Source organism: Diabrotica virgifera, chromosome 2, assembly GCF_917563875.1.
Source record: "Diabrotica virgifera virgifera chromosome 2, PGI_DIABVI_V3a".
In the NCBI taxonomy this organism is placed as follows: domain Eukaryota; kingdom Metazoa; phylum Arthropoda; class Insecta; order Coleoptera; family Chrysomelidae; genus Diabrotica; species Diabrotica virgifera.
In genome coordinates, this window is record NC_065444.1 from 193,870,232 (window position 1) to 193,888,123 (window position 17,892).

General features: G+C 30.9%; 1 long non-coding RNA gene across 1 annotated transcript; it reads right to left on the reverse strand.

Moving 5' to 3' along the window:
* Positions 1 to 3,585: 3,585 nt before the first annotated feature.
* LOC126879751 (uncharacterized) lies at positions 3,586 to 12,010 on the reverse strand. Its single transcript, XR_007696247.1, has 2 exons — positions 11,591 to 12,010; positions 3,586 to 10,980 (listed from the first exon to the last, which is right to left on the reverse strand). It is a non-coding gene; the product is annotated as an uncharacterized LOC126879751 (long non-coding RNA).
* Between the last annotated feature and the right edge of the window lie 5,882 nt (positions 12,011 to 17,892).

Sequence of the window (17,892 nt, forward strand, 5' to 3'; positions counted from 1 at the left end):
AAATATTTCCCGTCGTTAGACGAGGAGCCTCACAGAACGAAGTTACGTGACAGTGAATGGTGTCTACTACCAACTGAAGAACTTGTGCCCACTAATAGTTAAGTATGACGTCAGTCAAAGATTTATTTTAATTAGATCTTATTGTTTTTAAGTATCACTGAATGACAAACCGTTATTAAAATTTAAATAAAATAACTATAAAGATAATTAGAAGTTAACGGAATGTTACACAACCCTCTATACAAAAATGTTCTACATTAAATTTAAAATAAAAATGGCCCTATGCATAATCCTTCTAAAACGAACGGTTTCAAAGTTACGGAGGTAGTATAGTATAACTGGTCCAAAAAAAGGCCTAACCTAAACATCCAAAGTAAAAGTTTTCATCCAACACCAAATTGTTCTGTATGGTCCACATATTGTTCAGTAAGAAGTTACATCATTTTGAGCATCTGGTTTGGCGGGGAGAGGGGGAGAAGTCGGTAAATTAGTAGTTTTTTTACGTTTTTCGTCAATATTTCTAAAACTATGGTTTAGTGTAAACAATTTTTTATACAAAAATGTTCTACATAAAATTTAAAAGAAAAAAGATCATACATAATTGTTATTAAATCAATGGTTCCAGAGTTACGGAGGGTGAAAAGTGGACGTTTTTGATATATTTATATTTTTTGGGCAATTTCCTACTGATTTTCTTTAACAGGATTGGGTTTTATAAATCAAATTTGCTATTTTAGTGGCCGATGGTATGTTAGTGATAAGCCCTTGAAGAAACGTCAACCTCACCACCCAAAATCATCATCAATTGCCCAAAAATTTAAAAAGTATCTAAAACCTCCACATTTCACCCTCCGTAACTCTGGAACCGTTGATTTTATAACAATTATGTATAGGACCTCTTTTGTTTTAAATTTTATGTAGAACATTTTTGTATAGAATATTGTTTACGTTAAAGTAGAGTTTTAGAAATATTGACGAAAAACGTAAAAAAAAACTACTAATTTCACGACTTCTCAAACCGGAAGCTCAAAATGGTGTAACTTTTTACTGAACCATATGTGGACCATATAGAACAATTTGGTGTTGGAGGAAAACTTTTAATGTTGATGTCTGGGTTAGGCCTTTTTTGGACCAATTATACTATACTACTACCTCTGTAACTTTGAAACCGTTAATTTTAGAAGGATTATGCATTGGACATTTTTATTTCAAATTTAATGTAGAACATTTTTGTATAGAAGGTTGTTCATGCTAAACCGCATAGTTTTAGAAATATTGACGAGAAACGCAAAAAACTACGAATTTACCGATTTCTCCCTCCTCTCCTTCCCCCCAAACCCGACGCTCAAAATGGTGTGACTTTTTTCTGAACATTATGTGGACCATATAGAACAATTTGGTGTTGGAGGAGAACTTTCACTTTGGAGGTCTGGGTTATGCCATCTTTTGGATAAATCTTATACTAATAAGGCATTTTATTTAAGTATGCACCTTTATTGCATCCATGTTATATTTAAAGGGTTTTTACCCGAATATTTTTCTTTGGTGTCTTAGCTAGCATCCAATCTATCTAACACTGATGATGATCTTTTGATAAAATAGAAAACGTTTTGTTGTGATGTAACCCTTTAAAGGGATTTTAATAAAATTTCATACCTTTTAAAAAATAACTTTTCTAATTTCTTATTAAACATCTCCAGAACGCTTCTATTTGGAAGAAGAAAACTGGTACGCATATTTTTCTCCTAGTATCGCAACAGTTATTTTATCGCATAACTTTTTTACTTCTAAGCATTTTTGACACTGGATTATTAAACTGTAAAGTATTCTAGTACTAAAAGCTACTGTTGCTTTATAGTCTAGTAAAATAAAATTACACTGCATGTAAATTAAAATGTAAATTCGAACAGGTTGAAATAAATTTTATATCAAAGTTTAGGTAAATACAAAAAATATTTTCAAAAAATTATCCAAATCATATGAGGGTAACATTGTTTAAATAATTAAAAAGGGGTCAGTTTTGCAAAATATGTACTTTTTTAACTGCTGAGGTAATTTACATTTTAATGAAGGTCTTTAGGATTTTTTTCTAGAAAGCTGAAGGATAAGTCTTTTACCTAAGGCTTACTAAATTAAATTTGACCCCCTATTTATTTAAATAATTATATATAAAATTTAAAAATCAAATTTACAAAAAATATTTTTTGCGTTTTAAATAGGCACTGTAAATTATTTTATTAAATACAAAAATTTGCGCTATATTACCAGTATTAGCAAAAAAAAATTGGTTAATAAATATTAAATAATTTATGAGATATTTAATTTGTTTTTCAAATGTTGCTATATTATCAATTACAAAAACGCGGTTGTTACCAAAAGAATATAAACCTGTTTAAAATCTCATTACTTTTATTTTTATGTATGTTTTCGATTAATGTATTGCCAAATTCAAATTTCAATTTAACTCCCCTCTAAAATTGCATTCTAAAATTGTTCTAATTTGTTTTTTTTTTAATAACGTCGCGGGGATTAATAATTTTAAAATGCTGTTCCGATAATCGGGTTCCTGGGAATTTTTCACTAAATAACCAATTTTTTTTGGCGTTTTTTCTTCTTTTATTTTTTTCCTTATAGTAAAAGCTATGGTTTTGCTTATAGAGGGGGTTTCATTAATAATGTCCAATCTCTGAGTTGTCGATTCTAGACCTCAAAATATTAAGATTTAACCAAAATCACTTAAATAAAATATGGCTGCTTATTGAGTTACAGGGTGTTTTTTTTTTAATTTAAGAATTACTTTTGCTCAGTATTTTAAAGCTATTCGACGTATCCTTTTCATATTTGGTAGAAAGTGCAGGTACTATACATACACCCTGTGAAATTATATTAAACACAGGTTTCCGGCTAGTACCAGAGGCGTACGACAGAGGAAAGCAAATGGTTGATCCTTCCCAAATTCTACGTCACTGGCGAAATTGCCATTTTAGCGCAATTTTTAAATTCTCCAATAATCGCTACGTAGATAACTTACTTTTCACTCGTAGCAATAAAGTCATTATATTTCGAGATATTTGAAGTTAAACATGTAACGGCCGAGTTATTTTGAATAAAGTTTTGTGCCGCTTAATTTTTAATTTCAAATATCTCGAAAGCTAATAATTTTATCGCTAAGACTGAAGAGTATATTATTAATTCTTAACGATAAAATCATTTGTTTTCAAGATATTTGAAACTAAAAATTAAGCGGCACAATATGTATTAATCAAAATAACTAAATAATAGTGCCGTTACATGTTTATCTTCAAATATCTCGCAAACTAATGACTTTATCGTTACGAAAAAAGAGAATATTAATTACTTAGAGAGTATTTGAGAATCTGAAAATTGTTCTAAAATGACAATTTCACCAGTGACGTAGAATTTGGGAAGAGTCAAACATTTGCTGTCCCCTGTGTAACAAAAATTTACCACTTTGCAGTAGTATTTGTTGAACTAAAATGATAAGATGAAATGAATGAAGGAAGGGTGATGAACTGATAATGGAAGTATGGAGAGACAGAGGCAAACTGAATAGAGTTGGCTAGCAAGAGATGCAAGAAAACCACTTGACACTCATGGATGGATACGGCTCGTTTGCATGCCTGTCGAAGAACAGTAGCTCTATGTAGATAGTAATAATGACTAAAATATGAAATAATAAAATAAGAATAATGTACTGAAGAGGAATGAAGATGAATAATTTCTAAAGATGAACAAGATAAATAAATCTAACAAATCATGGGCGCCATGAAAATGATCTTCGATCATTCTCCCAGGTATCTTATACTGCTGTCAGATATTAAATATATCAAACCTGTAATAATGAACATAAAGGAATAATAAAAATAAATGATATACAAAATAAATAAACATATTTATTAAAAATAACTACCAGATTTTTAACAATCTCTGAGTTAAGCAAGTTCATATTATGCTGTGACTCTAAAATGACATAAGTTATACAAGAAGATATATATATTTTAAAGATAACAACAATAATGTTATCTGTTACAAACTTAAATATAAGTACCTCTTACTAACATATAGGGTACAAAATTACATAAGTCTTCTACCAAATGGTTATAGTACGCCTGCTACGTACAACTAAAGGAAACCGACGAAGATGAAAATAATACAAATAAATAGGCCCAAGCCTCACTAAGAGAAAATACAATACTGAATAAAGCAAAATTAAATATACAAATGAATAAACGTTATAGAAGTGAAGTTAAGAAAAATACCGCAAAATGACCTAAATTAACCGAGCAAATGCAATGAAATAAAGTAACGACGAAGTAACCGAACAAACGAAATAAAGCGAATAAATACAATATTTGGGAAACAAGCAAGTAATGTTACAAAATAAATTTACCCGAATTACATAAACCAATATCAAAGCAATAATAAAGTATTAAAAACCTAATTTTCTCTAGGCTTATTCCTGTGCACAAGAAGTTACCGTAGATACAAAGTTTGGGAACCAAATAATCTAATATACAAATACATATGTCAAAAAAAACAGAGGTAACCTAAATCTGGAAAAAAAACATAGTGTATTTAACAGATAGTCTGAAATATAAAAAAAACCAATAGTTACTAAAACTCCTCACTAAATGTTCCCAAACGAGGTTGCGGTTGCATCCTAGAAAATGAGCATCACTATGATGCACCTCCATGCGCCCCCGTAGGCCCAGGTGGCAGGACGAAAAGGAGCTGGAATGTCCCCCAAAAAGCTTGTTCCCAAAACATACTCCCAGTTTGACTTGGCGGTAGCTGCAATAAGGTCAAGGTGGCTTCCCTAGGTAGTCAAGGTGGGTACGACATCACATGAGGGTTAGTTTTCTTCCAAATGGCTAAAAACATATACTTCGTTTGATTTCTCATATAAACCGGTAAACAAAAGTAAAGAGAAGAAGAAATAATCGAGGAAAACTTTTTAGAAGCAATAACATAAAAAAACAACCATTAAAAATGGAACAAAAACTAATCTCAGGTAACCTTGAACTATTTTGAGTTTGAAAACATGAACAAATAATGGCATTGCATTTGAAATAGGAATATAAAATATGACTTATCTGAAATAACATGAGATTAAGATAGTAATAGCCATCTACATACATTTTATATACCTTAATGAAATGGTATTGAACCAGACAAAGATAGTTACATGACAATTTATAGATATATTGGACATGAAAATTTATAGATATATTGGATGTTCAATCGGTTTAAAACGTACAGAGAAATGGTAATTATTTCCAATATTAATTTGAGGACTTCAAAAATGTTTGGTTATGTAAAACCAAAAACCCCATTAATATAAAGATCGATATAAAGATAATATAAAGATCGAAATAATCTACATCCTTCACCTAAGGGACTGGCTAAGAACATTTAACAATGAACCAACTATTTCATATATTCAAGGTTAACTAAAAAACATTAGTAGAAAAAACGATTTACCGGTTAATTTTTTATTCCTCTTCCACTGATGGTACTCCCATCCTTACTCCAGGAAACACGTACTCCAGGAAACAAGTGGTGGTAACTTTTTACTATACTTCCAAACTTAGTTGAAATAAAAATTAATTTCGAAGAAATTAACCGCCATTTACGGTACTAACCACCAACACCAACCTGTCAACCTCGCAGCCACCGGCCAAGTGCCTCTCATTCCTCCCACAGTCAGCGAGGAAAACGTCAAACTCTCACGGAACACGAATTAAACGACAAGGAACGGTTCAACAACTATGTTCCGTACAGTGTGACGTCACATGAGAAGTCCTTTACGATAAATTAAAGAATTTAAATGGGAGGTCAAGAGAAAATAATTATTTTTTTAAAAATAATTACAGCGCTAAAAATGATAATATAACGGGTGGACCGTTACAATCCCCTCCTACTCGGGAAAAAAATTTTTTTAACCAAAAAAAATTTTTTTTTTAAACTTCAAAATATTAACAACTAAATTTACAATAGTCTAACAATCCACGTTGATTCGCAAGATTACTTCTAAATATAAACTAATGGTCAAGGAAAAATAAATCAATACATGACTCAAACTCATACTAAAATGTTACTATGTTACTCTCTGCTACCAAATATTAACATATATTGCTCAAAAGTCAAAACAAAACTAAATATTGTACTAAAGTTCATAATAATAACTAAGTGTCGAATTGGGCACTAAAACCAAAATTGAGCTATCCATGGACATCAGATTTATAAAGGATATATCCAAGGACGGAACAACCAGGAAAGGTGTGAGCCAATTCGAACCATATCAAAAGTAAATGTACCAAAGTGAATAAAAAAAATCAGTAACTAAAATAAGTAAAGAATTGAACACTTAATCCAAAATTGAACTAACACTGGACACCAGATTCATAATAGTATATCCAGAGAAGAACAATCAGGAAGATTTATGGAACAATTCTCACTAATGTCAAATAATACCAATAATAAACATACCAAAGGAATCCAAAACTCAATAACCAAAATAAATGTGGAATCGGACACGTAATCCAAAGTCGAACTATCAGTGGACACCAGATTCATAAAAGGCATATCCAAAGAAGAACGACCAGGCGAATTTATGGACCAATTCACACCAATACTAATCCACATAAACAGATCAGGTCTACGTACACCCACATCCGGTAATACGGACCTATCCAACCAAATACACAAAATAAATGAAGAATCGGACACTTATCCAGAATCGGACTATCAATGGACACCAGATTTATATAGGAGTATATCCAAAGAAGAACGATCAGGCAAATTTATGGACCAATTCTTACTAATACTAAATAAACTAAATTATTGGATCCAATGGTAACTAATACTGAACAAAATAAATAAATTAGGTCTACATACACCCTCATCCGGTAATATGAACCTATCTAAACTAAGTAATCCAAATAAGTCAGAATAAACATTGCTAACAGACTAAGTAACAGAGATGTAACCTGACTAAATCAAAAGTAAGATAAATACCTAAAGTGTATTGACTAAGATATTATAGAAACTACATAAACTTAATTCGTGCTGGTATTCGCGAACTATAGCATGTTGCTACAACAGATGTATGAGAATAACCAGACTCAGATAAGGTACTAATAACGTAAGAATAAGTAAGAAAGAAAAAGAATACATGATGAACTCGTAAGTTCTATGACACTATGATAAGTGATAGGCAAAAAAAATATGTGATAGGGTATAGGAAAAAAAAATAGGATAAGTGATAAGAAAAAAAAATTGACGAGAACGAGCAACAAGTTTAAATTAAAACTGCAGATTTATGCGCTCTCACATACGTGGAATTATTCAGGAAATATTCCAGAATCTGAATAGCAAAACTAATGCTTAAGGAAAGAAGTGGGAATATACTCAAATGAACAACTCATCTGTCTAAACACTCCAAATACTGACTTAACGAACCTACTATGTATAGGGATGGCCTAAGCATTGATTTATAAACAAGTGCGCAAGATATTTATCCATGTTTACTCATCAACTCAAAGTACAAACATACTATGAAGTAAAAGGCCTAATATGAACTAAATACTTCCCTATTAAATTGTAAAAAAAAACTGGAATACTTGGACTAATTACAGAAGAATGGTTAGGACATGCGACCGTCATTTCCTAACAAGAAATATTATAATGGTAAAACGTCTGCCTACTCTGCCATGAAAGACAAAGATTACGAAGCCAGTCAAACAGCAGTGATCAGTTGCTGAGCAACAACTTCGAACCCACGCATTCACAAATCAGAGTATTGACAGACTAATCATAAGCAGAAATGTGAAAGACTCAAGAATTCATACATACTTACATCAACATTCCAAACTAATTCCAGAATCATAGTGTGTAGGATAGAAGGATATAAATTATTATTAAGTGTTTAAGATATTGGAGACAAATGTTAATAGAGTAACCCAATAACAAATTAAAAACCACATCTTTCCAATATGGCAAATTCAATAACAATATATCAAAAATAATAAAAACATTAGTAAGTAATCAAATATTCAAAATAATATAACACGTAACCTGAGATATGGTAGTTAACATAGTTCCATCATAATATCCATTATTAAACAAGAGTACTTGTATGAGCTTACCTATCCAACTATATAAATATATAATAAGTTAACAACCTTACTAACTTAGGGGTTAGGTGTGCAAAAACTGAACAAAAATACAAGTGAAGTTATTATCAATTGTGTAATCCTACTGACAGGATCAACAATTAATAATATTGACTCATAATAATAATTAAAATGCACCATACCTAATAATAAAAAAAATAAACTCATACATAAAGTACTACATAATAATTAAATTAATAAGTAATAAATAAATGTCATCAAAACTAAGCCAAAGATGAAATCAAGCAGTTTATGTGGGTACCTGCATTATCATATGATAAAAAAACAATATTGGACTAAAAGTTATAACCATACTAAAGATTGAGCTAAGCTAAAGACAAACAGAAGAAGAGATTAGCTTGAACAACACTGTTAAGGTAATCTTCTTCTGAAGATTGTTCTATAACTTAATAGAAAAGTAGTATCAATGTTTCCTAACTAATAAAGAATTTATATTTGAATCTCAACCTAAAGTATCTGATTCATATAAGCATTATATTATGGTACCCACACTGATATAATATTATTACCAAAATTTAACAAAACTGGAATATGAGATGGATAGTGGAACTACTTAACTATACAATTTATCATTGTAATGTTTAACACTACCAATTAAAGAAAAATAATTTGGATGACCATCTGTAATCATCCGAACCATGCGAATTCAACGTATCATGTATAGAAGCTAATGTTCTGGACTGATATTGCTTTGTGGTGTGTGCCTGTCTTACCAAACAACCCAAATATCAAAAATAACAAATATAAAATATAATCTAAAGTTTGTAAGACAAAGATACATATGGAGAAAATATTAGCGACACACCAACAAATCAAAATGCCAGCAAAATATATAAATAATCAAATCAATAAAGTAAATAAAGTACCTAAATCCTGAAAATAATTTCTAGTTAGGTGTAAAATATAACCATACTAGAAAAAAAATATATGCATATAGTCAATAATTAATTGTACGTGCAAACATACTACCATTGGTAGAAGGACTAAAAATTTAACTAATAGAACATAATGTCAGTTATGTATACTCAATCTAAATACATAAATAAGTTTCCAATAAAAATACAAAATCCAAACTAACATATGAGCTGTACCACTAAAACTAAAAATGAGGTATCGAAATAAACTAATCAAAACCAAAAGCAGTATAAGTCTACCTGTTTAATATTCGTAAAGTTTTAAAGACCAAAAATAAATCAGAAGTAACATGTATACAAAGATATCAAAAAGTTAATAAAACAGAAAATTCCAATAAAAGAAAATTGAACTAAAAGAACTACTGTCTTAGAACCATAAAACGGTTGGCACCACGTATTGGGCAGCCAGTGTAACAAAAATTTACCACTTTGCAGTAGTATTTGTTGAACTAAAATGATAAGATGAAATGAATGAAGGAAGGGTGATGAACTGATAATGGAAGTATGGAGAGACAGAGGCAAACTGAATAGAGTTGGCTAGCAAGAGATGCAAGAAAACCACTTGACACTCATGGATGGATACGGCTCGTTTGCATGCCTGTCGAAGAACAGTAGCTCTATGTAGATAGTAATAATGACTAAAATATGAAATAATAAAATAAGAATAATGTACTGAAGAGGAATGAAGATGAATAATTTCTAAAAATGAACAAGATAAATAAATCTAACAAATCATGGGCGCCATGAAAATGATCTTCGATCATTCTCCCAGGTATCTTATACTGCTGTCAGATATTAAATATATCAAACCTGTAATAATGAACATAAAGGAATAATAAAAATAAATGATATACAAAATAAATAAACATATTTATTAAAAATAACTACCAGATTTTTAACAATCTCTGAGTTAAGCAAGTTCATATTATGCTGTGACTCTAAAATGACATAAGTTATACAAGAAGATATATATATTTTAAAGATAACAACAATAATGTTATCTGTTACAAACTTAAATATAAGTACCTCTTACTAACATATAGGGTACAAAATTACATAAGTCTTCTACCAAATGGTTATAGTACGCCTGCTACGTACAACTAAAGGAAACCGACGAAGATGAAAATAATACAAATAAATAGGCCCAAGCCTCACTAAGAGAAAATACAATACTGAATAAAGCAAAATTAAATATACAAATGAATAAACGTTATAGAAGTGAAGTTAAGAAAAATACCGCAAAATGACCTAAATTAACCGAGCAAATGCAATGAAATAAAGTAACGACGAAGTAACCGAACAAACGAAATAAAGCGAATAAATACAATATTTGGGAAACAAGCAAGTAATGTTACAAAATAAATTTACCCGAATTACATAAACCAATATCAAAGCAATAATAAAGTATTAAAAACCTAATTTTCTCTAGGCTTATTCCTGTGCACAAGAAGTTACCGTAGATACAAAGTTTGGGAACCAAATAATCTAATATACAAATACATATGTCAAAAAAAACAGAGGTAACCTAAATCTGGAAAAAAAACATAGTGTATTTAACAGATAGTCTGAAATATAAAAAAAACCAATAGTTACTAAAACTCCTCACTAAATGTTCCCAAACGAGGTTGCGGTTGCATCCTAGAAAATGAGCATCACTATGATGCACCTCCATGCCCCCCCCGTAGGCCCAGGTGGCAGGACGAAAAGGAGCTGGAATGTCCCCCAAAAAGCTTGTTCCCAAAACATACTCCCAGTTTGACTTGGCGGTAGCTGCAATAAGGTCAAGGTGGCTTCCCTAGGTAGTCAAGGTGGGTACGACATCACATGAGGGTTAGTTTTCTTCCAAATGGCTAAAAACATATACTTCGTTTGATTTCTCATATAAACCGGTAAACAAAAGTAAAGAGAAGAAGAAATAATCGAGGAAAACTTTTTAGAAGCAAGAACATAAAAAAACAACCATTAAAAATGGAACAAAAACTAATCTCAGGTAACCTTGAACTATTTTGAGTTTGAAAACATGAACAAATAATGGCATTGCATTTGAAATAGGAATATAAAATATGACTTATCTGAAATAACATGAGATTAAGATAGTAATAGCCATCTACATACATTTTATATACCTTAATGAAATGGTATTGAACCAGACAAAGATAGTTACATGACAATTTATAGATATATTGGACATGAAAATTTATAGATATATTGGATGTTCAATCGGTTTAAAACGTACAGAGAAATGGTAATTATTTCCAATATTAATTTGAGGACTTCAAAAATGTTTGGTTATGTAAAACCAAAAACCCCATTAATATAAAGATCGATATAAAGATAATATAAAGATCGAAATAATCTACATCCTTCACCTAAGGGACTGGCTAAGAACATTTAACAATGAACCAACTATTTCATATATTCAAGGTTAACTAAAAAACATTAGTAGAAAAAACGATTTACCGGTTAATTTTTTATTCCTCTTCCACTGATGGTACTCCCATCCTTACTCCAGGAAACACGTACTCCAGGAAACAAGTGGTGGTAACTTTTTACTATACTTCCAAACTTAGTTGAAATAAAAATTAATTTCGAAGAAATTAACCGCCATTTACGGTACTAACCACCAACACCAACCTGTCAACCTCGCAGCCACCGGCCAAGTGCCTCTCATTCCTCCCACAGTCAGCGAGGAAAACGTCAAACTCTCACGGAACACGAATTAAACGACAAGGAACGGTTCAACAACTATGTTCCGTACAGTGTGACGTCACATGAGAAGTCCTTTACGATAAATTAAAGAATTTAAATGGGAGGTCAAGAGAAAATAATTATTTTTTTAAAAATAATTACAGCGCTAAAAATGATAATATAACGGGTGGACCGTTACACCTGTCGTACGCCTCTGGTAATAGCCGGAAACTTGTATTAGCACAATTTCATAAGGTGTATAGTACTTACACTTTCTACCAAGTATGAAAAGGATTCGTCGAATAGTATTAAAATATTGAGCAAAAATATTTATTTAAATTTTCATATAAAACACCTTGTAACTCAATAAGGAGCCATATTTTATTTAAGCGATTTTGGTTAAATCGTAATATTTTGAGGTCTAGAATCTACAACTCAGAGATTGGACATTCTTAATGAAACCTCCTCTATAAGCAAAACTATCTTTTACTATAAGGAAAAAAAAGAAAAAACGCCAAAAAAATTTGCTAATTAGTGAAAAATTCCCAGGAACCCGATTATCGGAAGAGCATTTCAAAATGTTTAATCTCCGCAACGTTATTAAAAAAAAATTATAAACCAATTAGAACGATTTTCAAATGCCATTTTAGAGGGGAGTTAAATTGAAATTTGAATTTATCAATACATTTGTCAAAACAAAGGTTTTACACAGATTTATATTCTTTTGGTAATAACCGCGTTTTTGCCATTTAAAATATAGTGACATTTAATAAACAAATTAAATATAGCATAAATTATTAAATATTGTTTAACCAATGTTTTTTTGCCTAATACTGGCAACATACCGCAATTTCTCCTATCAAATAAAATCATTTGTAGTGTTTATTTAAAACGCAAATAATATTTTTTTGCAAATTTGATATTTAAATTTTATATATAATTATTTAAATAAATAGGGGGTCAAATATAATTTAGTAAGTCTTAGGTAAAATACTTGTCCTTTAGATTTGTATAAAAAATCCTAAAGACCTTCATTAAAATGTAAATTACCTCAGCAGTTAAAAAAGTAAATATTGTGCAAAAATGACCACTTTTTAATTATTTAAACTATGTTCCCCTCATATGATTTGGACACTTTTTTGAAAATATTTTTTGTATTTGCCTAAACTTGGATATAAAATTCATTTCAACCGGTACGGAATTATATTTGGTTTTTTTCGATTTGAAAGTTTTTCGCTTGTTAAATTTGAAAAAGAATTTTCAAAAAGCAAGAATAACTTTTTGTTCTATAATACTCCACAATGTAATAATCTAGTGTTAACAATGCTTAGAACTTAAAGACAAAAAATTTATGCGATACAATAACCGTTGCCCTACCACAAACGGGCCCCTATGACTGGTACTAGAAATTCTCAATTAATAGAATCGATTTGCCTCTGGAAGATATAAGTGTATCAGTTTTCGTTTTTGTAAATAGAAGCGTTCTGGAGATATTTAAGAAAAACTAATTCCAAGACGCCATCTTCAAAGAGCTCTAGCTCCCTTAGGAAACATTTTCGAAATAGGTAAATAGGTAACTTATCTTAAAATTATCTGAAGAATCTCCGGCCTTCGTTTGTCGAAAGAGTTTCTGGACAGCTTGTATATCCTTAGCTTCGTTTTTCTCGATATATTTTTGAATTTTAACGGTGGTGTTAGGCTTCCCATCTTTAAATTTCCCTTTGCTAATCTGGCCTTCATTTCCCATTCTTCTTGACCCTTTTCCACTCTGTCAAAAATTTTGTTCCCTTGTTCATAAGGATGTAATAATAAGCATAATACTTGAAAATGAACCACCTGAGTGCGAAAACATGCCGCCTGGTTATTATTTTTTGTAAGTATACGTGAACACATAATATAATGCTTATTTAACAATAGATAAAACCACTACCGCACAAAACATTAACAATCAAAATGTAAATGTAAATATTTTCGTGCTTATACATCAAAGGGTTTACTAATTTTTACTATAAAAATTTTTAACTTCATGGAGATATAAGGAGAGGACTTCAATAAGGAGAGATCTGGAGCAATAATCGATAATGAGGGAGATCCAAAAAAAAAACAATTGAATTGGTTTGCCCACATATAACGAATGGAGCAAAAGAGACTTGCAAAAAAGTTACATGATGGCAAAATTGGAAACAAAAGAAGAAAGTGAAGGCCGAGGAAGACATGGATGGACCAGATTTATAATATAGCTGAAAAGAGAGACATGAATATAAGGGATATAAAGAACCTGGCCAATAATAAAAGCGCATGGAAGAAATTGGCAAGCGGCGGAACCCTACATCCGACTTGAAGGGCACTAAATATTATGATAAGTAGGAAGAAGAAAACTCCATGACTATTTTCTGTAACTTTACCCATTAACTTGGTTGCTACTTGATTCCCACTTGCGTTGCATAATAAGTTGTAATAATGAGTATTTTGCCCTCTCATGACATGTCCTTAGTACCAAAGTTTTCGTCCATTTATAGTATCATTTCCTATATATTAAGTTTTATATTGGACATTCTTTGAATCCATGATATTTGTAGCACTCTTCTGTAACGCCAAAATGCAAAGGCGGCGAACTTATTCAGATGCATTTGTTTTGGTGTCCACGTTTCCAAGCCATTGGGAAGAGTAGAGAACACGTAACTTAAGAAGCAATATAAATATAAAGTTGTTGTTCAGTTGTGACTGCATGTCTATTAACCCTTAAACGCCCAAGGGTGGGTAAAAAATGTCCACCTAATGCGTATTCCCTTGTAACATATTTATTACATGTTTAAAATTTCCAAAAATTATTTATTGTTAAAAAGACAGCCTTTTATCGAATGTTAAATTGTTTCTACCGATATTTTTAAAAATAAAAGTAATATCTTGAGTTAAATATGGGTGGGCATAAAAAGTACACACTTGGTAAAACTTGTTACTAAAGGTTTGTATTTAATTTCTCGTTCGTAGGAACATAATCCATATAATTATCGACGTATAATTACATAATCCACATAATTATCCGTCAAAGAAGAGGCTGAAAGGAAGAATGTGGAGAAAATCGACAAATCTGAATTACTGGCTTTTACTGGTATGTTAATTTTGATGTACATTGTAATTTTGTTGTAAGGTTTGTAAATTGTTTATATTAATATTTTAGAAGATTCTGTGTTTACTAAGCATAAGATTCTTAAGTTTAATCCATTTCCAACAACTCTCAATAAATATATTAGCTATTTTCGAGGCGGACATTTTTACCCACCCTTGGGCGTACATGGAACCTAAAAAAGGTTGAGCGTTTAAGGGTTAAGTCTATCTAACATATTGAGTTCATCTCTTGAAAGACCAATAGGTTTAAACAATCCGTTTCTTCCATCCCTTTTTTTGTTGTAACTTTTAGATAAATTTAAATAATTCATTAGTTCTTCGGTAATAATGTTTTGTTCTTATATTCTTTTTTACATCCTATTTTTACCACCATGGCTTATTGATAACTGGGCCATAACATCTGGTAAAAGGTCTAAAATCTAACTTTTAAGGTTTATGTATCTACGGGAAATGTAAGTTTTCTATCATAATCTTGTTTCATTATATCGTATCTTTTTAGTCTTCGATAATCTTCTGATTATTCCACTACTTTTGTTTTTAATATCACTCATTTTTTTTTAAAACTCATAGGTTTCTTTAAAAAAACCAGTGTATGTTTTATCATTATTCTTATGCAGATATGTAATTAGAGATCGGCTCTACATAGAAATAATGGCAAATATATTTAATAATTATAATCATGATTATATGCATATAGCTTAATAGGAAAACAATATCAAATTCTTAAAGTATAAAATACTCTTATATCTATTGGATAAATAAAAATATTTTTTACCTGTTTTGCAGAAAATAGAATTTGTAAAAGCAGTAATTAACAGTAAGCCAGTAGTTAGCTACTGAAGTAATTTTCTTTGTACTTTGATTTAGCAACTCCAAACAATAAACCGAACCATTCGACATAGGTCAAACATGAACATTAGCACGGCTTAATTATGGAAAGTTTAGTCAGGTAGTAATTTCTCACACTAACTCTGACTGTTGTCAGCAGTCGTGTGAGAAGCCACATTTGTGGAAAATCAATGGCGCTAATGAGTACTCTAAATAAAGTGTCTAGAAAATTAGACAAGAAATTGCATTTAGTTGTAATTATGTATTATCTAGATGGTATTAGTGAAAATATATTTGCGTTATGTGGGCACAAAACGTGATACACACACCTGGTCAAAAAAATCCGGACACCTTAAAATTGGGTCCATTTTGATATCTCGAATCTCCTAAACCTGCTATCCGATTTTAGTGATTTTTTTAATATATTTTAGCCTTATTCTTTATCAATATCGCTGTAATAATATTGTTGCCAGACAGGTAAATTGTCGTACTGGGTGTACCAATCAAACTGCGTTTTTTTCTCAAAGTTCGCGATACCCTCTGGAATATTCTAGCGTTTATAAAATACTGATGTTAAAACCCAACTATAGCCTTAAGTTTTCTTAACATTCCGTTTTTTAATTCATTCATTTTTTTTGGATAATAAGAAGTTAAGTACTTTAACAACTAGCCATGTTTTTTATCAATACAGCAAACTTGTTTGGAATGTAATTAAATAATAAGAATATTAACTGTAAACAAACATTTTAAAAAATAGTTGTTCTTCTAGGTGTGGCTTTTTTTTGGCCATCCATATAAAAATGGAGCGAAATATTTAATTCCAGGCCAAAACTCATTTGAGACACTAATAAATAATTGAAATACATAAAAAATATAAAAAAGCTAGATAACATGTCTACTAAATTATTATTAAATAAGTGAATTAATAAATAAGTGAAAGTATGATAACAAAAAAACATAACTAGTGAATAACAAAAACTTATTCTTCTAACTAAGCTAAAAAATATAGCTATATTATTATTAAGATTAGAACTTCACGAAATCATTACACAACAGATATTTCTTGAAACAAGTGGAAGAAATAAATAGGCAGAAAAGAACGATCCGTTCAATCACTCAATTCTGTAGAGGTAAATTTTATGCTAGTATGGGATTGTTTTTTGCATTTAATTAACTACGAGACCGTAGCAAGGTTACGCCAGCTTGGGTACCGGAGCACGAGGGTCATAAGGGCAATAAAAATGTAGCAGATGAAAGGCTCATCAATGCCATTCTGCCATTTGTCTGACCGGACATTACGACTACGACTACGACTACGGCATTACAAAGGCAATAGGCTACAATATAGGGACGGGAAAAACCTACCGGTTTGAATCTAAACCCATTTTTTTACTTCGCAATAACCGGTTTTACCGGTTGTTTTTTCCCGGTTATAACTGGTTTTTTCTTTTTAAAGTAAAAAACCGGTTATTAGGTTTTTACGGTGATTAGGATAAGGTTGGGTATTATTTTGGATCCCAATCATAATTATTATTCTCAAGTAATTATTCCAAACAAAACCATAATTCAAACTTTATTTTATAAATACAGAAGCAAACTGAAAGTACAAACTCACATCAGCTAGAAACAATTAAGTTTTATTATAATATTTCGTTGAAAAGGTATTTGTAGTCATAATATTTACATTTGGACTGAGTAGATATATGAGAAGCAGAAACTTAAGCCAAAAAACAAAAATAACCATATAAAAAACTCTTATACAACCAGTGTGCACATATGGATCGGAGACATGGACCATCTCCAAGGCAGATGAAAACCTTCTGCTTATATTTGAACGAAGGATCCTGAGAGGAATATTTGGTGGCATCTGTGAAAATGGTATTTGGGGAGGAGGTACAACTACGAGGTATACCACAGGTATAAGCATATATTTGGTGGTAAAGACGTAGTAATTCTTATAAGAATAGGAAGACTAAGATGGGCAAGACATCTAGCAAGATCACAGCATAACAACCCTCCTAGAAGAATCCTTATGTCATAACCTGTGGGAAGTAGAAATAGGGTAGGCCAAAACTTAGATGGAAGAATGGTGTAAATGAGGATGGGAGAAAAATAGG